Source organism: Schistocerca nitens, chromosome 9 (genome assembly GCF_023898315.1).
Source record: "Schistocerca nitens isolate TAMUIC-IGC-003100 chromosome 9, iqSchNite1.1, whole genome shotgun sequence".
Lineage (NCBI taxonomy): Eukaryota > Metazoa > Arthropoda > Insecta > Orthoptera > Acrididae > Schistocerca > Schistocerca nitens.
This window is the reverse complement of record NC_064622.1, coordinates 353792519-353816026: the sequence shown is the minus strand read 5'-3', so window position 1 is coordinate 353816026 and position 23508 is coordinate 353792519. Positions and strand designations below refer to the sequence as shown.

Genomic DNA, 23508 nt, shown 5'->3' with positions numbered 1-23508 from the left:
TTGTTCAGTACGTTTCCTCAGTCGTCCATAGAAATATCTATACTTACGTTCCTAACACCCTGTGTAATACACTAGCAAACCTGGCAATGCTTCGATAGTGCTACATGGGAAATGAATATTTGATCGGATCTCCTGTTCACACTTTCTCTGTCCATTCTCCTCCCTTATGTCTGTTCGATAGTTTATTAGAGTAACGTGTAAAAATTTGAAGTAAATCGGTCAAGAACTTTTCGAAATGTTTGGTGGAAACGTTTCCACTGTATATATTACATATATATTTATGTATCACATATCCATCCGAATGTGCATTACAGTAATATGTAAAAGTTTGAAGTAAATCGGTCAGGAAGTTTTCGAATTTTTTTCTAACGTCCGTCCGAATGTTCAGTACAATATCGCGTAAAAATTTGAAGCAAATCGGTCACTTTTCACTTTAAACAACGACTTGTCTTCACATTCGCATTAGTAGTATAGATAAACTTCCCAACATGCAGTTTATCGTGGTTATTGGATATAAGGTCCGCCTGTTACGCAAAACACTGTTTTTCCATATAGATCCAAACACACTTCAGTACCTTTGTCAGTGGGTTTCCTTTATTGAAATCTGTGATATTTTAAAGTATTTTGTGATAACCGTTCTATGAAAATTAGGCCTAAAAACAGTTTTTATTAGGTGCTGTCATTACCTTAATTTTATATTATAGGGTTATTCGTACATTATCAAGTACTGGTAGCTTGTCATCTGCAATTAAATGAAGTTAATGTTAATTTCGTTGATGAGTTAACTCACTCTTTACATCGAAACGTAATTTTGTTGTGTGAATATATTTCGCCCCTGTATTTGCGATTACTTACGTAGAACTTGGAAAATCCTTTTTCGTATGCGTTCACGTGAGTTGCTGAGATCCACAATCGGACGAAAAAGGATTTTGTCAAAGATCAATGTGGGTAATCGTAAATATAGCCGCGAAATAACTTCACAAAACAAAATTATATTTAGTTGCAAACGGCAAGTTACCAATGTACGAGTATGATGGGGTACAGCAGGTTCTGCATAAGACTATAATGTAAAATTAAGATAATCACAGCAACAAACAAAAACGGTTTTTAGGCCTAATTTTCGTAAATTAGTTATTCTTAAAACATTTTTACGCCTCACAGATTTGAAGAAAGAAAACCCACTGACGATAGCATAAAAGTGTAGAAACATGTCTGGATCTACTTGACGAAACAGTGTTTTGCATAACAGGCGAACCTTTTATCCAGTAATTTTGTCTGCAACCACTGCCAATGTAAGAGCAGCAATTTCAAGTGATAAATACAAGGTTATTAAAATATGACTGAAGTAGTAATATTACTCGTTTTGACACATTGTCACAAGGCTTTCCACACAGATAGGAAAACTTTTAAAGTTTTTTGACATATTACAGTTGCACCACATGTGCACCGTACTGATTTTACAGATATCAAGTAGATAATCAAGTTATTTCCGCGTTCAGTGCAGCATGTCTGTCGATGCGTGCTCGCACTTCTGGCAGGTTTGTTGGTAGAGGAAGTGTAAACAATTAAAAAATAACCCCCCACAAACAAATCGCATGCGCATTGGTCAGGAGAGAGTGGAGGCGATGACATGAACTGCTGATCATCAACCTCACCACAACCGACCCACCGGTTTCTCCATTTCCTGTTTAAAAAAGCCACGATCATCATATTGGAAGTGGTCCGTAGCAGCATCCCACTGGTGGATGAAGTCCACACTATCGGTCTCCAGTTATGAAATGTTCCAATTTTCCAGCACGTCCAAACACATATTCTATAGTGGTATTTTCTCAGAATGAAAAGGGACTGTAAACTTTTAAACTGTGAGAATGCATAGAGCACATTAACTTTTGGTGAATCTCAAATGTGCTGCACGATATTGTGGGGATTCTCTGTCCCCCAGATTCGCCACATTGTGCCTGTACTTTATGCCATTCGCAAAAAAAGTTGGTTCATTGAGTTTGACAAGCTGTTGCAACTGTGCCGAAAATCCAAAGCGTCTTACGTCGTCACAGAGTCAAGGCTTGGAGCAATTGCTAGCGGCAAGTCTTCAGCTTCAGTCGTCTCCTTACGATCGTCCGAACGGTTGATTGTGGTGTGTTCAGCTCGCAAGCAGTCAACCGTTTATTCACTCACTGCAGGCCGACCCGTTGGTTTCCTCTTGCAGAGGCATCCTGATGCTCCAAACCGTACATACCGTCACCGAATGGAGATGTCAGTAAATGGATCTTTGTTGAACTTCCTTCTGAAGTTGCGTTGCACTGTAACGAGGAACTAATGTGGATGCATTTCAAGCTCAACGTACACTTTCTCGGTGCCTGTCACCATCTTGCCTTAAGTGCTCACTGCTGCGCCCTCTTGGCACGAATCTGAAGTGCGGCTGCAACAATAAAAAACTTTTTTAGTTGTGTATGGGTGTTCAGTTGTGTGAGAATGTATCAATTAATGTAGCTAAGGGCAATTTATAAAATCGCTTCAATTATATGTAATAATTTCTGAGAGTTTTTTGTTCTGTCATTACAATTAAGAGAAAATGCGTTTTTTTCTCTACAGACGCGTTTCGCTTCACTGCAGCAAAGCATCATCATTGGTATGTAATTAAAGGTATTTACAATTCATTTGTTTTCTAGATCGAAAAACAGTTCGTTAGAAGATAGTTAGTTTTTACTTACGATTATATCTGCTCGGTTTTTCGCCTGTATCAGGAAATGACGTTTGCTAGCACGGTTTTGGTTCTTTTCTCCGTTAGGCAATGATAATTATGGTTTAATTTAACGCTGCTTTGCAGAACTATGCTTTCTTGACATTTAATACAGCACAATTTCGTACACCATTGTTTACTGTTTATTTGCACACTTCTATGTGTATATCTTGTTTTGTAGTCTTGTCCACATTGTCACTAGTTTTTCTTGATCTATATCTGTTTCTCGCTCTGTAATTCGTTATACGTATGTTACTCTAGTTAATTATGTTACTGTTTATTCATATACTGTGTGGGAGAAATGGAGGAGTGGTGATGAAGTTTAAAATTGGTGTGATGGGTAGGTTGGGAGGTGGGGGGGGGGGTGCTGAAGGAGGGGAAGAGAAGCAAAGACGAGTGGATAGTAAGTACATAGTAATGTGATGGAGAGTGAGTTTGAGGAAAAAACTGAGGGGCAACAAGTGAAATGAAATGGGGTTGAGTGGCAGATGGTGAAGGGTGGAAAAGGCCCTTTTTTATGCGTTTTCTTGAATTATTTTACATAGTGTTTGCATTTCCATCTTTCGTAGCAGCTATTGAAATCAATTATTATTGGTTTCTCCGTCTTAAGCTTACTGCAATTAATTGACGAGAATTTTACGCCATACGCTTCCGATTATATTTATGAAACATCTTCTGTGGTCATTCTGCAAACTTGATCGTTACGTTTATACATTTTTGGCTGTTTTAGATAACAAACAGCAGTTGGTGTGCAGTTTACATACGCTGTTTCTGCCACTTGTTTACATATTCCCCAAACCTTCTTGGATATCAGTCTCTGCTAACAAAGAGAGAGGAAGCAGTGGTTTGGAGAATTTATAAACAAAAGGCAGAAACACCGTTAACAAACTGCACACCAACATTATAAACAACATGCTGTTTTTAATCTAAAAGAAGTCTACATGTGAAAACATACACATCCAATTTGCAGAACGATAAAAGCAAAAGCATCTGGTGTAAAATTCTTGTCAGTTAATTGCAATAAGCTTAAGACGAAGAAGCCAGTAAAAACTAATTTTATTTTGGTTTCCAATTTTTATTGGTTTGCTGAGAAACTGTTCGTGTTAATTTTTTTTATATATAGGTTGCGAGGGGGGGGGGAGAGAGTGTGCTAAAGGAGGGGGAGTGAAGCAAAGATGAGTGCATAGTAGTGTGATGGAGAGTGAGTTGGAGGAAAAAAGAGAGGGGCAACAAGTGAAATGAAATGGGGTTGAGTGACAGATGGTGAAGGATGGAAAAGGCCCTTCGTTTTATGCGTTTTCTTCAATTATTTTATATAGTGTTTGCATTTCAATCTTCCGCAGGAGCTATTGAAATCAGTTATTATTGATTTCTCTGTCTACAGTTCTCTTAGAAACGGAGTAGATGCCGGTTTTTACTGATTCTAATTTTGTTCATATCTTTGTCAGCAGTGGTATTCCTGCTTAAGATGTCCTCCAAGTATTTAACCTTGATTATTAGTATGATGCACGTGTGGTCATTATTACGAATAAAAATTTTCGCAGTCGGTAGGACTCGAACCTACGCTCCCAGAGGGAATCTGATTTCTAGTCAGACGCCTTAACCACTCGGCCACGACTGCTTGCAGACTTTCTGCTTGCTGAAACCAGTTATCAGCTGCGCACACAATCTATGCTGTCACTACAGGTAAGGAACAAGGAACTTACTCGCGCAGGGAGCCCTGTACAACGAAAAGGCTTTGGCGTTTTGTCTGCGTTGGTGGGGTGGTGTCTGGTGGGGGGAGTGGAGGAGGGGGGGGAGAGAGAAGTGAGCGGCTCAGCTGAGTGGGGACCGTTGTGTGCTTGGAGGGGAGCGAGGCCGCCGCGTTGCCTGCCGCTGGCTGGTGCGTGCGTGCAGTTGGCAGACGTGCGCCCCACGCCGGTGTTAAATATTTTGACCGCTGCGGTGTCTGCGGCGGCGGCTGCACGCCGGCAGTCCGCCTTTGACGCTGAGCAGGCGAGGAGCCCGAGGCACCGTCACGTGGCGCGCACGTGCCTGCCGACGCCCGCTTCCACTGCAGCCGCCCGCGCCGGCCGCCAAGAAAAAAGCTAGCGGAGGAAGTGCTCACTTCCGGCGGGGCCGGGAGCATCGCCGCTCTGCCTGCCTTCCCGACTAGCTCGCTTTTGCCAGTGCACTGTGAGCCTCCTGCTGTGCGCCAGGGGCGCCAACTCTGCCGCGACAGCGTTCGCTATTCTCGCAAACCGCCGAGCCGACGCTGTGGGAGGTGGAACATTGAAGTGTTCCAGGTACCTGTTGTGCGTCCTTCGTGCTTTCCGTTAAGGCTGTGTTCTCTGTGCTAGTGCTCCGCCGACAAAGACAATTGCCCCGCGTCTTGGGTGCCGTCATCGTGTTACGCACGTGTGTGTGTCGCAGAATTTTGTGTCGTTCCACAATTTGGAGGCCATTAATATCATCAGTGCGGGAGACGACAAAGATTTTCAGCGGTGGACTGCAGTGGATAGTTTTCTGCATGTATTCCCGATCAGTTCAGCATCATCATCAGTACGCAGTTACAAGTAACAGTGAGTAAAGCATCGTTTTGTTTTCTGTTAGTGAGTAAAGCAATTAATACTCGAAGTACAACTTATCTCATGATTCTCGAATTGTTTTAAGCAAGCACACACTCTGAAGTGTTACAGTCAACCTTAGCGTTTTAGCAGTTCTGCAGTATCTTCAGGATATGATGCTCGTTGTTGTATTGAAACTACGACCACACGCATTACTGAGTTAAACGTTCTCGCTGCACTTGTCGCATTAAAGTTCCATAGTTTGTTTTATGTAGAATTGTCACAGTAAGGATGTCGAGACCATTTTACAGAACAAACCTGAAGCGACATACTTCGTGGTTCTACAGTACCGTTATTTTTATTTTTCCACCATCCAACTTTCGAGACACTGCAGGCTAACATAACATAATGTCTGCTTAGATGCACTTAATGTATTGTAACAAGTGCAGCTAGAGCAGTGCGGGTGAAAAAATGGGATTTATATTGATCCTGGCGAGCTACGCATATAATTAGGAGACGGGGAAGATATTTCGTTACTTACACCTCATGTAATCTGGAAGTCTTCAGTAGCCTATGGTATTTTAAGAGGATCCATTGTACATGAATGTGGAATATAGTTCTCTATTTTCCATGCTTGGTTTGAATGCATCTTCTTAAGCTCGTATGTGCACAACACACACACACACACATACGTAAAGGTAAAAAATATTGGTTTGATGCGCTACGTTTGTAGATGATAGCCGCATCAAGATCTTTGATACGTTCGCTCAACTGTAAAAAAAAAAAAGACACCAATATGTGGCCTCTTGGTTGCAGTTTGCATACGAGCCATTCAACAGTTAAACCGTACAGTCGGAATATGTAAGGAGTAACTATTCAGAGGCGCAAATAGAATGTTTGTCGCCAACGTAGAACGCCTTCAAAGTCTCGTTACTTACTTACGTATTAAAAAATAAAAAAGAAATTACTCTTTTGACATAGATCTGATTTCATAGATCTACTGTTAGTAGCAATTATTCACCATTCCTGCACTAATAAATGAATGTGTTGAAACGGAAACAATACTTGTGCTATAAAAGTTGCGACCTTAGCACAAAATGTGAGGAAAAGTGTTACACGTTAAGTCACGTTACATGCTAATGACATGCGCAGTCTCAATCCTGCTCTTACAGTTCAAACACAGTCGCAGGTTCAACGTTGGCAGTGGATGAAATAAAAATCTGTCGTTCTGTGCTTCGTACGTGTGCAGCGCGATAGGCTCAAATGTTGTACTACTGCGGCATCTGTCTGGAGAAAAATAATAATTTTGAATGTTCCTGTTAACATCTTCAGGCTCACATTCCTACCATATACTCAAGTGATCCTCGTGGATTCAGTGCTGTGAATTCCCTACAGGATATGCTTACAGAAATTTTAGTGTGCTCCAGGAATGCCGCATTTCAATGGTAACGTGCGATGTATACAGTGTGAATACAGGTGGCGCATGCGGCTTGGAAAGTGACGTCACCGGCCATAACCGTAAGTGTGCAAAGTATCGCTCGTTTGCTTGGTTTGGTGATGCTAATGGTCGACGTAATCGTTACCTATGTCATGCGAATATACATTATACCTGCAGCTGCTAAGTACGAAGATCCAGGTATCTTTCTTGTTCTTTATAACACTGCGTCTTAAATTGCGTGTCAGGTTCTTGTAATGAAGTTGTGTTACATTATGACGCTGAGTGGTTACCATATCTTACATTTCTTTTTCGTTACTTTTGTCACTATGAATTCGCAGTTTCGTTGACTTTTGTTATCAGAAGTCTTCCAGCCCCGTGCGACCTGATCGCTACTGAATCCTGAGCCTCATAACACTGATGAGCCAAAACATTATAACCATCTGCTTAATATCTTGTTTGTCCGTCTTTGGAACTAAATGCATCACTGATTCAGCGTATCAGAGATCCGACAGTTTGTTGGTAAGTTTGTAGAGGTGTGTAGCGCTAGATGTCTAAGCACAGATCAAGTAATTCGCGCAAATAACAGGCCGCTGATTTGCGTACGTGGTGATGGCACCCGATAGCGACCCAGATGGGTTCCGTAGGATTTAGTTAAAGCGAATCTAGTCGCCGTGACATCAGTATAATGCTCTTCAGACCACTGTAGCACGGTTCTGGCTCCGAGACACGGACCATTATAATGCTGAAGAATGACATCGCCGTCGGGCAAGAAGTCAAGCACGAAGGGATTCAGGTGGTTCGCAGCTGTCAGCGTGTCTTCGGTTACTACCGCAGGTCCGATGCAAGCACAGGAGGATGTCTCCCATAACACAATATAGCTCCCACTGGCCTACGCCCGTGGCGCGTTGCACGTTTCGAGTCGCTGTTCGCTCCCATGACGGCGTTCGTGGAAACGACCATCGACCTATTGTCGCAAAAATGTCATTCACCCGAAGAGCCGACACGTATGCATTCATCGACTGTCGAATCCCGATGATCCTGCGCCCACTGCAATCTTAATTGACGAAGTCATTGGGTAAACATGTGAACACTTGGGGGTGGTAGATTGCGGAGCTCCGTGTTCAACAATGTACGATGTACGGTGTGCTCGGAAACACTTGTGCGTGCACCAACATTGTGCTCTTTCGGCAGAAATGCCGCAGATAATCATCTAGCCTACTTCACAGAGCAGACAAGCCTCCGAACCATGCGTTCTGTGAAGGCTAGTGGACGTTCAACCATTTAGCGCAGAAGGGTGCCCAAATCATAACCGAAATTTCTGCTTACTCTTACATGCTGCTCTGCTCTCAGATCTTGCCAAAAATACTGAAATCCACATAGCTCAACTGAACTAAATTTCTTCTCATCACTGAAGATCAATTTATACTATTCTAAAGTCCATGACATATGTTCTTCAGCAAACTCCTAATCAGCCTTTTTAAGTTTCGATGTTAGAACAGATTTGTGCAGTCGTTTCTTGAAAGCAAAATTTTTGTCAGTTGCTGGCAACTGTAAATCAACAACAAGCTGAGAATAATTACGGTTTGTAGTCCTTGATTTGCGGAAAAGAACCTCTTTGACGCCTCAGATAATTTTACACTTTGCCCATTTCATACACCCAATCTAACGAAATTATCAATCACTGTACTTGAAAGGTTCAACTTCTTGGCGATTTGCCGATTAGTGTCCTATTTCCTTGTACGCACTGATTTTTGCTTTTTCATCATACGATAACTGTTCTCCCAGTGGCATCGTCACAGTCGTGGTTTATCTACACTACGTAGACTGTCACTAATGGTGTCTGTTTCCTATTTGCCGTAAAGGCACATACGCAGACACTAACATCACCCAGAGCCGACTGCCTTTATGCCAAAGACTGCGTTTTAATATGAAATAGGAAACGTGTTGCCCTTCTTTGAACTTCCTCAGTACACTCCGTTAATCCTATCTGGTAAGCGTCCCACAACATGCAGCAGTGCTCCAAAACAGGACGGACAAGCGTTGTATAGGCGGTCTTTTTAGTAGATCTGTTGAATCTTCTAAGTGCTCTGCGAATAAAGCTCAGTCTCTGGTTCATTTCCACCACAAAACTTTGTGTGTGTTTTTTTTTCAGTTTAAGTTGATCGTAATTGTGTTTCTTAGGTACTTAGTTGCATTTACAGGCTTTACTTTTGATTCATTTATCGTGTAACCAATGTTTAACGGATTCCTTTTGGCACTCATTGGGACAACCTCACACTTTTCGTTATTTAGGGTCAATTGCCAGTTTTCGTACCCTGCAGATATCTTATCTAAATCATTTTGCAATTCCTTTTGATCTTCCTAAGACTAGTCATCTGCAAACAACATAAGGCGGTTGCTCAGATTGTTTCCTAAATCGTTGATATAGATAAGGGACAACAGAGGGACTATAACACTACCTTGGGGAAAGCCGAAAATCACTTCTGCGTTAATCGAAGACTTTCCATCAGTTACTACGGACTGTGACCCTTCTAACAGGAAATCATGAATCCAATCGCACAACTGAGACGATATTGCATAACCATGCAATCTGGTTACTAGTTGCTTTTGAGGTACGGTGTCAAAGGCCTTCTGGAAATCTAGAAATGGTGAATCAGTTTGAAATCCTTTGTCGATAGCACTTGACACTTCGTGTCAGTAATGAGCTAGTTGTGTTTCACAAGAACGATGTTTTCTATATTCGTGTTGATTGTGTCAGTAGACCGTTCAAACAGAATATATGCTCGAAAATATCGACGTTAATGATTTGGGCCTCTAATTTTAGTTGATTGCTCCTATTGCCTTTCTTGAATATCGGTGTGAGTTGTGCAACTTTCCAGTCGTTGGGTACGGGTCTGTCTCGAGCGAGCGGTTGTATATGATTAAGTACGGAGCTATTGCATCAGCATTCTCAGAAAGGAATGTATTTGGTATATAATCTGGACCTAAAGACTGGCTTTTAGTACATGATTCAAGCTACTACACTACTGCGATGACATCTACTTCTAAGTTAATATTGTTGGCAGCTGTTCTTGTCTCGAATTCTGGAATATTTGATTCATCTTCTTTGGTGAAGGATTATCGGAAGGCTGTGTTTAGTAACTTTGCTTCAGCAGCACTGTTACCGATAGTATTTCCATTGGTACTGCGCAGAGAGGGCATTGATTGTGTGTTGCCGCTAGCATACTTTACATACGAGCAGAGTCTCTTTGAATTTTTTGCCTAAATCACTTACGGCGAATGCCAGTGCATGGTTATTTGGCAAGGGCATTGCCGAATCCAGTTCCATTTTTATTTGCGCTTCTGTGTCGCCTGTAATTGTCTCTCTAGAGAGGGCGTGAAACAATTTTTCCTCCGTTCCTTACGAAAAACTGTTGGCTCTACACAGCTAAATAGTTAAATAAAATGTTATGTGATAATGTATGCTTCAAGGATTCCACATACGTTTCGAGCAACGTTGGGCTCTAAGTGAAAGCAAGGCCAGCTTTTTCTCACCAGCAGCCATTTGACAAGCACGTTTTATAAACGAGTGATCACTCGCTGTTGATAGGAAGTGTTTTATTTTCTTACACATCTGTGTCTGTACTCAGCAAACCCATGTGAAATACATGGCAGAGGGTGCTAAACACTGTATCTGTTATTATGGCTCCTTCCTGTTCGATTCGCGTATGGATTGCGATCAGAATGTGTGCTTAATGGCTCCTGTTTGCGTTGTAAATAGCCGTTCCGGATTGTACGGAAGCGATGCTTTAAGTGATTGAAGTGTAGTGTGCGATCAAAAAGTTTCCATCTGAGGGCGTTGCTGCAGCGTATATGCAACGTAGCGCGACTCCGGTACGGGTACATACACTGAAGAGCCAAAGAAACTGGTACACCTGCCTAATATCGTGTAGGGCCCCCGCGAGCTTGCAGAAGTGTCGCAACACGACGTGGCATGCACTCCACTAGTGTCTGAAGTAGTGCTGGAGGGAATTTACACCATTCATCCTGCAGGGCTGTCCATAAATCCATAAGGGAACGAGGGTGTGGAGATCTCTTTTGAACAGCACGTTGCAAGGCATCCTAGATATGGTGAGTAATTTTCTTGTCTGGAGATGTTGGTGGCGAAGTGTTTAAACTCAGAACAGTGTACCTGGAGCCACTCTGTAGCAATTCTGGACTTTTGGGGTGCCGCATTGTCCTGCTGGAATTGCCAAAGTGCGTCGGAATGCACAGTGATCATGGATGGTTGAAGGTGATCAGACAGGATGCTTACGAACGTGTCACGTATCAGAGTCGTATCTAGACGTATCAGGGGGTCCCATATCACTCAAACTGAACGCGCCGCACACCATTACAGAGCCTCCACTAGACTGAACAGTCCTCTGCTGAAATGCAGGGTCCGTACAAGTCCATCAGTTCTATACAATTTGAAACGACACTCGTCCGACCAGGCAGCATGTTTCCAGTCACCAACTGCCCAATGTCGCCGTTGGGCCCTGGCGAGACATAAAGCTGTGTGTCATGCAGTCATCAAGGGTACACGAGTGAGCCTTCTGCTGCGAAAGCACATGTCGAAGATGTTTCGTTGAATCATTTGAACGCTGACACCTTTTGATGGCCCCGCATTGAAATCTGAAGCAAATTGCGGAAATGGTTGCACTTCTGTCACGTTGAACGATTCTCTTCAGTCGTCGTCGGTTCCGGTCTTGCACGATGTTTTTCCGGCCTCATTGATGTCGAAGATCTGATATTTTACCGGATTCCTGATATTAACGGAAATGGTCGTACCGGAAAATTCTCACTTCATCACGACCTGGGAAATTCTGTGTCCCATCGCTCGTGCGCCGACTATAACATCACGTTGAAGCCGCGGAGTTTGAGGCGCCCTGCACGGATTGCGCAGCCCCTCCCGCCTGAGGTTCGAGTCCTCCCTCAGGCATGGGTGTGTGTGTGTTGTTCGTAACTTAAGTTAATTTAAATATTATTGTAAGTCTAGGGATCGATGACCTCAGCAGTTTGGTCCATTCACGCACGCACGCACGCACACACATTCAAACTCAATTAAACCTTGATAACCTGCCATTGTAACAGTAGTAACCGATCTAACAACTGCGCCAGTCACTTGTTGTGTTACATAGGCGTTACCGACCACTGCGCCGTATTCTACTTTTTCACATACCTCAGCATTTGAATGCGCATACCTATACCAGTTTCTTTGGCCCTTCGGTATATAAGCACTGACAGGTAGGCAAGTGATCAGTGCCTGCCTGTGCCTGCGGTAAATGCAGAAACGTGAACTATAGCGACGTTATTGCCAAATGCGTCCAAACAGGACCATCGTGCTGTTACGCATTTATTAATTGAAGACATAAAGTCTGTAAATGAGTCCGCAATGATTTTTGGCACTTTATTTTCACGAGTCCGTCTTGATCGCACATATTTCTTACACTTTATTAACGGTTTCGGCATACTACCATCCACAGATCTCTTACAAAGATAATTATTGTGTAAGCGAGAGGTTCAATAAGTTAACGCTAAATCTAACAAGTCTTAGTGGTATATAAAATATAAAATTATAAAATGTTTATAACCACGTATAGCAGCCATATACACGATTCAAGTATTCTGGTGTAAATCATCTTAAAGTTAAACATGTGAGTACATGGTACGTGCTGGTAATACTCAGATTGCGTCTGGTATTTATACAAGAGACTAATGCCAACAGAGGGCACTTTAGCCAAAGTGCATATTAAACCAATGTGATAATTAAATTGGAGCATGCATAGTCATTAGTTAAAAATTTCTTAAAATTACTTCCCATAGTATTTCTTGGCTATCGAAGGACAACACCGGTAGACATTGTGGTTTATAATACCCTGTAAAAAAGTCTGAATAAAAATGGAATGCCAGATCTAATTTTACCTCAGAATGCTAATTGTTCGGAGGTGCGATGAATCTCAAAGGGTACAGAGAGAGTAAAAATGATATTTAGTTTGCTGTTGAGACAGGATTCAAGCAAAACTCCACAATGGACCTGAATCTGCGCTTTGTTACTTGCTAAATTTCCTGTTATGATGAAACCACTCGCAGGGATCGCCGTGGGAGAGCGATCAGTTGGGCGATGCAGAACCGTGTAATTTTAAGAACCAGTACATTGCGACGAAATACGCCGCAGTGTGCAACAAGAATAATCGGACTTGATATACAAAATAATGTAGACTGTTGGTTCTAATAGAAAGGATGCAAATATGCGTGTGATAGCACGATGATGGCGCATAATTAACGCGTCACAAAACTTTCGCTTCCCTGTGGAATTAAACTGCTAAGAGATAAAATAAATCTGTACAGGTAATTAGAGATGGTTAAGATACAAGTTCAGTAAGATAACAACTAATTATAATCCAATATTAACATTATTTTTCACAATTACCTTACAGGTGTAAAAATAGTAAACTTGCGTTTATAGAGATAGAAGAAGGAGTGGGTAGCAAGAAGCACTCTAAGACAGCCTCCGCTGTTTTATACAGTAGAACAACGTAGTAATTGCATCGACCCTAGCGGAATGAGTCCAACGATATACATATTTCTTAGCAAGCTACTTAATTCCACGACAGAATTTAATTTGTTGCAACATCTGTCGGAAAATGAAGAATGTGTGCGGCGCAGCATGTCTGTCGGGAACCACTGTTGTTGAACTACGAGGGGTGCTCCTGCTGCAGGATAACGCAGGCAGAAGTTATGCCAACTCAAGTGGGCGACGCACTAAGACCTACCCTGTAGTTGTGATCTCTCCCCATGCAGTTATCACGGCTTCGGACCCTTAAAACAGGCCTTTCTAGTCGGACGAGATTGTGCAGCAGGCAGTTACAGACTTATGCAGCAGGACACGGTGTCATACCAGGCAGGTATCTCCTACTTAGTTCGTAGGTGGGATGACTGCTTCAGTGCTTACGGTTTCCTGGCTGGACCATTATATATAAAAAGACCCCTCGCTGCTTTTTGGAATTTTGTAAGTACGTTTAGCGTAGAATAGTTTGGCGTTTATCTCCAGGCATCGGCAATTTCAGTTTCTTCAGCATCTCCATGACACTCTCGCACAGGTAAAACAAACCTGTGACCATTTGTGCTGCTCTTGTTTGTATATCTTCAGTATCAAGCATGCACGATTGCACAAACTACTTGATCATGCACACTTGTCTAGCATTTAGTTCCGTATGTGACCACCTTTAGTCTCCACCGTGTTCGAAGTATCTTCAATATTGTGGACTGCCTTAGAGTTTAAAGGTCGCTCACCACCTCGTCGCATTACGTAATGTTCTGAGAGACGTGACCTGAAAGTCAAATAGACCGTGGTTTACTGCGTATTCAGCCGAAATAATTACACTTCTAGCTGTCGCAGTTCATAAAAACCGAGGCGTAAATTTAACGCCCGTTTGGCGCGAGGAGAGCAGGGCAAATTCAAGCTATTGGTTTTTGCCCCTCCTACTTCGCTTTCTGTGACGCCAGGCTGAAAAAACTGATGAGGCCAATTTCTGTTGCCTATACCGTAGTGACTATATTTCGACCGCGACTGTTCGTTGAAATTTCTATACCTTCAATTCTAAAGACATCGTATGATGGAGGTGCTAGAGGTAGGAGATTCCCACTCCTAAAAAAAAAAATGGCTCTGAGCACTATGGGACTTAACATCGATGGTCATCAGTCCCCTAGAACTTAGAACTACTTAAACCTAACTAACCTAAGGACAGCACACAACACCCAGCCATCACGAGGCAGAGAAAATCCCTGACCCCGCCGGGAATCGAACCCGGGAACCCGGGCGTGGGAAGCGAGAACGCTACCGCACGACCACGAGATGCGGGCTCCCACTCCTCCCTCCCCCGTTTTTCTACTCTGTTCGCGGTTGGTACACTCAAGGAAGACTGTCAAAATATTGCTGTATACCCCCGATTTACTCTTCATTTTAATTATGTTGCTCTTGCACCTTCAACCACTGCAAATTCTGTACGTAACATAGCGGTTCCACAACTGACTTGAACTTTAACCTTTACTTCTATTGCCACTGTACCGTACACTAATGTGACAAAAGTCACGTGACAGCGATATGCAGGTCCGGGACGCGGAATGGTGCTTGGAGCTAGACGCACAGGACAGTCCAGTTCCGAAATTGTTAGGGAATTCATAATGTCAAGAATCTGCCGAGAATACAAAATTTCAAGCAGCACGTCTCACCAAGTACAACGCAGTGGCCGACGGCCTTCACGTAACGACCAAGAGCGGCGGTGTTTTCGTAGTGTTGTCAGTGCTAACAGACAGGCAACAGTGTGTGAAACATCCGCAGAAGTGGGACGTACGACGAACGTATCCGTTAGGACAGTGTGATGAAGTTTGGCGTTAATGGGCTTTGGCGACAGACGACCGACCCGAGGGCCTTTGCTAAAAACATCGCCTGCAGCACCTCTCCTAGGCTCGTGACCATGCCGGTTGGATCCTAGACGACTGAAAAACCGTGACGTGTTCAGATGAGTCCCAGTTTCAGTTGGTAGGAGCTGATGCTAGAGTTCTAGTGTGGCGCGGGCACCACGAAGCCATAGATTTAAGTTGTCAACAAGCGGCTCTGCAAGCTGGTGGTGGCTCCATAATGGTGCGGGCTGTGGTTACGTGGCTGGACTGGGTGCTCTGGTCCATCTGAACCGATCATTGACTGGACATGTTTCTATCCAGCTAATAGGAGATCATTTGTAGCCATCCGTGGATTTCGTGCTCCTAAACATGTCATCGGGCCACAGTTTGTTCGTGATTGGTTTGAAGAACGTTGTGGACATTTCGAGCGACTGATTCGACCACCAAAATCGCCCGACATGAATTCCATCGAACATTTATGGGCCATGATCAAGAGGCCAATTTATGTACAAAATACTGCACCGGCAACAATTTCGCATTTATCGACGGCTATAAAGGCAGAATGGCTCAGTGTTTCTGCAGGAGACTTTCAACGACTTGTTGAGTCTTTGCCCCGTCCAGTTGTAAAAGGGGGTCCGACACGTTAGTACGAGGTATCTCATGACTTTTGTCACCTCAGTGTTTTGCGCATACATAAGAAAAGAAATCCACTACTGCACATATACACTGTTGATGATAAATGGTGGAAACAGTGTCTACCGTAAAACATGTACGGGTAACTATCCAGAATGACCTTAAATGGAATGACTACATAAAGCAAATAGTAACAAAAGCTTATGCCAGTCTCAGATTCATAGGAAAAATCTGAAGGAAATATGACTCATCCACGAAGGCAGTGGCTTACAAGCCACTTGTTCGCCTGTATTGTTAATCAGTGTGGGATCCTTATCACGTAAGACTGATAGGAGAGATACAGAAGATCCAACGAAAACCGGCGCGTTTCGTCATGGTATCGTTTCAAGTCGGCACGATAGCGTTACAGAGATGCTCAGCAAACTCCATTGGCAGACGTTTCAAGAGTGGCGTTGCGCATGGCGGAGAGGTTAGCTATTGAAATTTCGAGTGAGAACTTTCCAGGAAGAGCCGGACAATATATTACTTTATCCCGCATACATACTGCGAAATGATAACGACTAGAAAATTAGAGAAGTTAGAGCTAATACAGAGACTAACTGACAGTCATTCTTCCCACGTGTCATTGGTTGGTTGGTTGGTTGGTTTGGGGAAGGAGACCAGACAGCGAGGTCATCGGTCTCATCGGATTAGGGAAGGATGGGGAAGGAAGTCGGCCGTGCCCTTTGAAAGGAACCATCCCGGCATTTGCCTGGAGCGATTTAGAGAAATCACGGAAAACCTAAATCAGGATGGCCGGACGCGGGATTGAACCGTCGTCCTCCCGAATGCGAGTCCAGTGTCTAACCACTGCGCCACCTCGCTCGGTCCACGTGTCATTCTCTAGTGGGACAGGGGAGAGGGTATCAGTTACCGTACCAGAAGTAGCCTCCGATACATATCGTTAGGTGGCTTGCGGAGAAATATATGGATATAGAGAACTTGATTAATAAAAGGTATCGGCTCATAGGACAGATCTTGAGCCATCAGTGGATCGTCAGTTTGGTAATGGAATGTGGAGGGTTAAAACTGTGGAGAGAGGCGAAGGCTCGAATACAGTAAATCGGTAGATATGGCTGTAGGTTGCAGTGATTATGCGGAGAAGATAAAGCCTTCGCAAGATACAAGGCGTGTGAGAACAGTAACGAGGCTGATCTCGCAATGCTGTGTTGTTCTGCTTGTGTGGTCCGGTGTGTTCATCCCTTCCAGATGCTCAGAGTTTCAAGACCGTACAGCCATCACGTGATTTTTGACAGCACTATCAGTGAAGTTTTGTTTTTGTTGTGTGTTACGAAAATGCAGGAGCGAAATTTAGAGCAACGTTATGTCATCAAGTTTTGTGTTAAATTTGGAGAATCCGCAAGAATGACCCATGAAAAGTTGAAACAGGACTATGGGGGAAATTCCTTACGAAGAGCACAAGTTTTCCTCCGGCACAAGTCAATTTTGGAAGGCTTAGAACACGTTGGAGATGAACCTCTCTCAGGGAGACCAACTTCAAAAACCGACGAGAGCGTCAAATGTGTGCGTGCTCTTTTGAGAGTGTTCCTTCAGGATAAACTGTCAACCAAGTGTTTTACAAAGATGGCCTTGAAAGGCGCAAGAAATGGGTGGACCGAGTGAGATGGGACATTACAGGAAAATGGAAGCTGCATCATGACATTGCTTGATATCACAGGGGCACTCCCATTACGAAATGTGTGACCTAAAAAGGCATTCCTGTTTTTCCTGTCTCCCTGTTTACCTGAGCTGAGTCCTAGTGACTTTTTTCTTCATTTTGGGACTCTGGAGTACATTCAATAGAATGCGACCGACATGTTAAAGGCACTACCAATTGAAGCCTTTCAGCGCTGCTACCAAGACTGGGACCAACGACTCCGTCGATGTATACCTGCCGAAGGGAACAATACTACTGTTAGAAAAAAATAAAAACTTTGGTAGATAAAAAGTCATTGTCATTGCGTTTCTCACACACGTCGTACACTAGCGTCGTGAGCTACATCAAACCTAATTGAAGACCGCAACAGCAGCAGCAACAACAAAATCAACTATCTCTCTTCCCCTCCGATTGCAGGTTCGAATCCTGCCTCGGGCACGGATGTGTGTGATGTCCTTAGGTTAGTTAGGTTTAAGTAGTTCTAAGTTCTAGAGGAATGATGACCTCAGAAATTAAGTCCCATAGTGCTCAGAGCCATTTGAACCATTTGATCTCTTCCCCTCACATTAATCCATCTTGATAACTGACTTATACCGGCGATCGTCGCTCCAGAAGTGGCAGAGCGAGTGTTTCCTGAGCGACCGCTTCGTGGGTGAACCACATTTCTTTAGGAATCCTTCGATAAATCTCAGCACCGCATCACCCATCCCCATGTCCAGATTTATCTGGCCGTTCCACGCTAAATCGCTCCAGACAGATATTGCGAGCTCTCTGACGTGTGTGCCTCATTAGATTACATTTATTTATGTGGAAGATCAGCTGGCAATCATGCGAGTAGCCATAGACAGTTAGAAACGTTAGTTGATTAGTTAGTTTCGTGTTACATTGTTCACATTCACGATAAACGTTATGACGTGGGACGTGTAAAATGAAACGCTGTTTAATGAGTTTTTACAGCTTAATTGATCGTGACCGGTAATACTTCTATCGCGCGTTCTTAAGTCACAATGAACGTTCCTTTCATTTCTAATGATTTCTCTCCGAAGTGTGAACGATCAGTTTCGGCAAATCTGGACTGCAGAGTTGATTTATCGATGCTTTCTTCAGACCTGTGATCTGATTTGCACGAACATTTTAACGTGGATTCCTAATCGCTGTCCATCTTCGTATCTTTCACATGTTCAAATCATTACCAGAGGCGAAAGACATTGAAAGTGGTAAGAAACATCCTCGTCCAGATTGAGGATTCAACCCGGAATCTTTTAATTTCTACGACAAAGGGTCAGGAAAACAGTTCATTAGCAAATCGAGCGTTTTCGTTTCCTTCGTCTAGAAAACGGCGGAACAAAAGAAAATGTGAATAAAACTCTCCATTGATACAGTAAATAGTTATTGTTGAAAACGCTGGGCTTCCCGCGATTCTATTTTGTTGCATGGTTGGCGTGAAAAGCACGCATGGCAGTCATCGACAGTTACTTTCAGACCATTTGGCCACCAGCAAGTTCAAACAGTGTTAGTGCGTCAGTGACGGAAACAGCTGCTGTGAGTTTCTACTTGTCCTTTCCCTTCTGTGCTATTCATCCACCACCCCGGACTTTTTTTCTGTCTGTGATGACGTGGCCTCCTTATCACTAACAACTGCGTCCCACTTGAACTGCAGGTACGTGTAGCTGGTACTTCCGGAAGAATGCGGAACTGTGTGGAACTGGTGTCATTGACAAGTGAACCAAGGAAAGAAGAGTATGCAGACAGAGGTATTCAAATGTTTAGTTGGAATGGTATTACGTGTATTTATTCATTATACAAGGTGTCTCGAAAGGTACGCTACAACTTCAGTGTCACATTACTCGTCTGTTAATTAACTTAGAGAAAAAAGTGAAGATTGACTGATGCACGAGCTCAGTTTATTTCTGGTTCTTTCATCAAGTTCTACATGCGCTCGCCATGTGGCACGTGCGGTATGCAGTCGATAAAGACGCTTTCGCAGTACCCAGTGAACTGTCGTACGAGTTCTTTCTGTCTTCGTCGCTTCTCCTTGGCCTGCTTTCGTTATGCTTCATAAGCACACTCCCTGTTCTCATGAAAGTACTGTGCAGTTTTCTTGTGGATGCCCGAGAGGGTGGTGATTTTCCATATCGCATTCTGAAATTTATCTGAACTTGGCCCTCTGACTTTGCTTCAATAAAAAAAAAAAAAAAAACACAACACACCATTCTTAAATTCATCTATGGTGCTCCTTGCCCCCTGCAACAACAATGAAAGACTTTTTTCAGCCGTGTTGCTCTTGTCAGGTGGAGAGCCAAAACATTTATTCATTACCTTACATAAAACATTTTGAAGCGGTGCATCAAACTTCACGTATTTTCTGCAAGTTAATTACAACTCGAGTTACATGACAGTGAAGTGGTAGTGTACATTTTGAGACACCCTAATTATTCCGTTGCATTTCTAAAGTAGGTTTTTTAGCGCACAGTGGTAATAGGCTCGTTTCTTAGAGCTGAAAGAAAAATATACAATTGCTTCATTAAACTATAGTATGCGAAAGAACTTGCCCTCTTCTGACAGCGGTGTATCGAAGGCCACTGAAGGAGCGAAGTGTTCGTAATGATTGGTAAAAAGCTCAGGTCATTTTCGTTTTCAAGAACGATCGTTGAACACGCGCATAGAGCAATAGGTCCATCTCCCTGACGGCTGTCAGTTGTAGATATTGGAACGTGTTTCATGCTCGCCTATTAAGACATTTCTGGAGCCAGAAAATCTTCTCTATAGGAACAAACATTGGTTCCAAAAACGACTCAGTGAAACCCAGCTCGCTCTGTTCTAGTGGCGTCTTCTGCAAAACTTTACCACGTTCGAATTCACTTAGCTCCGACACAATGCACTCACAACTACACAGAACACTTCTTCTCACGACAGATACTTGCAACGTATTGAGGATATCGCGCACATGCAACTCTTACTATAAAAAAAAAAAGTTCAAATGGCTCTGAGCACTATGGGACTTAACATCTGAGGTCATCAGTCCTCTAGAACTTAGAACTACTTAAACCTAACTAACCTAAGGACATCACACACATCCATGCCCGAGGCAGGATTCGAACCTGCGACCGTAGCGGTCGCACGGTTCCAGACTGTAGAGCCTAGAACCGCTCAGCCACCCCGGCCGGCCGCACGTACTGAAACACAACAACGAAAACTGCAGTCTTGGCTAGCGTCTGCATTTATGTTCAATCATGCATTTCGCGCAGTATTTTCATGTGTTTGTCCAACCACTGTTTCCGTCACATATGCTCAAATAGACCAAAAATTTCTTCATTATCCCCTTCGGAACAAATAAAGGAAATAATGAACAGCACACCGCAATAGCAACTATGTCATAGCTACTAAAGTGCTTTCGGGCCCACAAATTATTACTGTTGTTGCTGTTGTTGTTACTATTAGTGGCAGTGGTGATAGTGTTGGCACCTGAAATTTTCTAATTGCCGCAAATTCAGCAGTATGGAGTTCAACAATAAAGTGCTTGACATACCAGGTATAGTGCACACATTTTGACTCGCTTGATTTTAAGTGGAGGTGCAGGGTGTGGGTGGAGTTAGTTTCACCAAGGAGAGAAGTGATGCAGAGGCAGCATCTTTTGTAACTAGCCTCTGTCCTAAATAAGGAGAGTTCGCTTTATTTTCTGAGAAGGAGTTCTAGGTTGCACTTACGATTGCTTCATAATTCTATAAAAATGTTGTTAGAAATAAGCTGTACCAGTTGTCTCATTGATTCATTACTTCGACAGTTAATAAAACACGCACAAAAAATAAATATCATTTATCGTTCGTCATTTTAAAAATGAGATGTTCAAAGAAAATCCGTTTTTCATTCTACGATGGTCGTTCAATGAGTAATGCCCCACATTTTTTCTCAGATCATATTTATTGTTAAGAGTCAGAACTTGGTGACAATATACATCAACATGTCTTGGCCGTGTCCTATTTTTCTACATAGTCTCCATCATTTTCTATGGCCGTATGCCAACGTTATGAAAGAGAATGTGTTCCCTGCTGGTAAAAGATCTTTCCTGTAGGCGAAGCCACGTTTTCACTACATGACTGACACTCTCGTCATCTTCAAAGGGTGTCCCCCGTACAGAAGCTTTAAGCAACCCAAAGAGATGGAAGTCCGAGGACGCCGGGTCTGGACTGTAAGGTGGATGAGGCAGTGATGTCCAACAAAATTTGGCGATGTGTTCCCGGGTTATCAGACTTGTGTGTGGGCGTGCATTATCGTGTTGGAGCAAGATTTCTACTGGATTCTTATCCGATCGAACACAGAGCCTTAACGTGTGCCTTTGTGTTGATGGGTGACCCTCTTGGCATCACATCCACGAGAATGACATCATTACAATCCCAGGAGATTGTCACCACGACTTTTCCGGCAGAGGGGTTGCCTTGAATTTCTTCTTTTGTGGTGAATGAGGATGATGCCACTCCGTTGACTGTTTTTTTGCTTCCGGCGCAAAGTGGTGCACCCAACTTTCGTTCTACGTAACGATCCGTGACAGAAAGGCCTCTCCGTCGGTCTCAAAACGCTCGAACAATTCAGATGAAATGGTCTTTCTTTGAATCTTGTGGTCCGCTGTGAGTATTTGTGGAACCAATCGTGAGCATCTCTTTGAATATCCGAGAGTCTCGATCATTGCAGACGCACTGCCAATGCTGACCGACAACTGTAGAGCTAATTGACGCGTTGTGGTGCGCCGGTCGGCACGAATGATGACGATTCAGCATGTCTGGAGCAGTGGCTGCGACAGGACGTCCCGAGCGTGGCTGATCATAGAGCTCTGTTTCTGCATTTCTTGAGGCTGTAACTTTCTTTACGCATCGCCCAACTCTACTCCTATCAACTGCTTCATCGCCACACACTGCACAAAAATGTTTATAGATGTTCACCACGGTTTCTTCTTCTGCACACAACAGTTCAATAAGAGCACGCTGCTTGTAACGTGAGTCGTATGTAGACGTCATTTTGACGCTGTACTACGGCTCTGCCATCTGCCAGAACGGTTCGAAACTTCGCCGGCGCGCGGAACAAACACCTGATATGAAACACCAACAAGGACGTTTGTCTATGTATATTAATGGCTTTTTAAAAAAATGTGGGGCATTACTTATTGAACGACCCTCGTAGTTACGTGCTAATCCTGATGATAGAGGAGGGTTACTAGCTAATGTCTGATTGCACTCGGGGTAATGCCGGTGATGGTGGCGTGAGGGAGGTGGGGTGGGGGTACTAGTTAATATCTGATTGTACTCAGGCTTAATGATATTTGGAGTGTTGGCTACCATTGGTATATAGGGAGCCTACAAACGCAAACAGGTGTTTAGACGCCACTGTACACCAACACCCAGTCCAGAAGCAAGCAGTGCTCAACCCTGTGTTTTCACGTGCGTTCCGTGTCCGTGACAATAACGGTTTGGCATCGGTGCTGAATGTCTTAAAGGAGACACTGAAGGCCAAGGTCTATGACTGTTTGCTCATGGTTGGAGCCTTTAAACTAAGTAGAATTAATTATGGGAATAAGGAGCACTAGGAACCGCCCACTCACTCCGTATGGCTACCGTTCATTACTACGGCTAGTGATCGTGCAAGAAAAATTTTTCGGAGAGTTAACATAAAGACCACATTTTTCAGTCAAAACTCAATAAGGCTTGTTACGATGCAAAACGGGCGCACCTTATGAATTGCGTATGAAGTGACGCTTGGCTGTGGCAAAGAGAACATAGGCGAAACTGGAAGGGCAGTGAAAGAAAGAGCAGGAACGCCAAACGAGTTTAAAACAATGTGTATAACTTGCACCAACAGAACATCAGGAGAACTGTGACTGGGATGTAGATTTCTACAACTTACTGGTACTAGCCGAAGACTCTTTAAAAGGAAAGTCCGACAAGCGGTTGAGATTTCTGAGGACGAAAGCAGTTTCAGTATTTTCTGCATCTGAATTAACCCTAGAAGAAGGGATCGGTTGGTAGGGCATATTCTGAGG

At 43.4% G+C, this 23508-nt stretch overlaps 1 protein-coding gene and 1 non-coding gene across 2 annotated transcripts in view; one reads left to right on the top strand and one right to left on the bottom strand.

The window, feature by feature from the left end:
* Positions 1 to 4279: 4279 nt before the first annotated feature.
* Positions 4280 to 4361, bottom strand: Trnas-aga (transfer RNA serine (anticodon AGA)). Its single transcript has one exon. It is a non-coding gene; the product is annotated as a tRNA-Ser (tRNA).
* Positions 4362 to 4716: 355 nt separating this feature from the next.
* Positions 4717 to 23508, top strand: part of LOC126203883 (ankyrin repeat domain-containing protein 50-like) — a 520870-nt gene continuing 502078 nt past the window's right edge. The window contains exon 1 of the mRNA XM_049938265.1: positions 4717 to 5301. The gene's annotated coding sequence lies outside the window, so the exon portion shown is untranslated. The remainder of the gene's footprint in view (positions 5302 to 23508) is intronic.